The sequence below is a fragment of the Microcebus murinus genome, chromosome 14, assembly GCF_040939455.1.
Source record: "Microcebus murinus isolate Inina chromosome 14, M.murinus_Inina_mat1.0, whole genome shotgun sequence".
NCBI lineage: Eukaryota > Metazoa > Chordata > Mammalia > Primates > Cheirogaleidae > Microcebus > Microcebus murinus.
Genome location: NC_134117.1, coordinates 36,032,423 through 36,033,334, shown reverse-complemented (window position 1 = coordinate 36,033,334; position 912 = coordinate 36,032,423). Strand labels below are relative to the sequence as shown.

At 37.7% G+C, this 912-nt stretch overlaps 1 non-coding gene across 1 annotated transcript; it reads right to left on the bottom strand.

The window, feature by feature from the left end:
* Window positions 1-435: 435 nt before the first annotated feature.
* LOC142875807 (small nucleolar RNA SNORD74) lies at window positions 436-511 on the bottom strand. Its single transcript, XR_012923092.1, has one exon. It is a non-coding gene; the product is annotated as a small nucleolar RNA SNORD74 (small nucleolar RNA).
* Window positions 512-912: the final 401 nt, after the last annotated feature.

The following is a 912-nucleotide window of genomic DNA, read 5'->3' as shown; positions in this document are numbered from 1 at the left end:
CATCGACTGCAAGGCCACCGTTGCTGGTGGGCAGTGGAGTCAGGATTCAAACCCAGGTAGCCAGGCCCCTGGCTGTCACACTACAACGCTGCCTCTGATGTAACTGATGTAAAGTCAAATGGCATTTGGATTTCTGTTCCTTTTATGGGACTTGGTTTTTCCTTCTGGAAGTTTTTGGGGCCTTCTTTTTATGTTTGATGCCCTAAAATTTTATGATCATGTGTCCTAGGGATCTTTTAAATTTTATTTTGTGTGATAAATAGACCCTTTTAATTTATAGTTTTGTGCCCTTTAATCCTGAGAATTAAGTGTAGTGTGTGTGTGTGTGTGTATAAAATAATTTCCCTCCCACCATTTTCTCTGTTCTCCTTCTCTGTAGCTCTTCTTCTGGATTGATACCTCTTTATTTTCTTCCATCAGAGCCATTGGCATTCATCATGTCACTCAGATGTCACTCAGATCAGGCACTCGGATGTCCCTACCAACATAGCTTTCATCAGAGGCAGTATTAACACTTTAGTTGCAAGAAATCTTTTCTTTCCTTGTTCTACTGTCCTGGGGCAGGGGTGGCAGATTTTCTTGATTTTTTCTTCCAATTCTTCTATTGATTTTTTAGAAAGCCTTATAGTTATATGTTCATTTCCAGGATCTCTATCTTGTTTTCTGAATTTTTTAAAGGTGGCTTGCTGTTGATTTATAGACACAATATATTCTTTTGGTTCTAAGGGATGTATTACAGTTTTTAAAATTTCAAGATTTCTTCTGCTTTTGTACCCTTTTCCCCTTCAAATTATTTTTTACAGTTTGCTTGTACCTCTATTTTTAGATTAGTAGAAATGTTTTGGAGATGCTTGGTTGTCCATTTGTACTGGAAAGCAAGAGATCCAAAATCTCAAGGCCCCATTTTTAGTT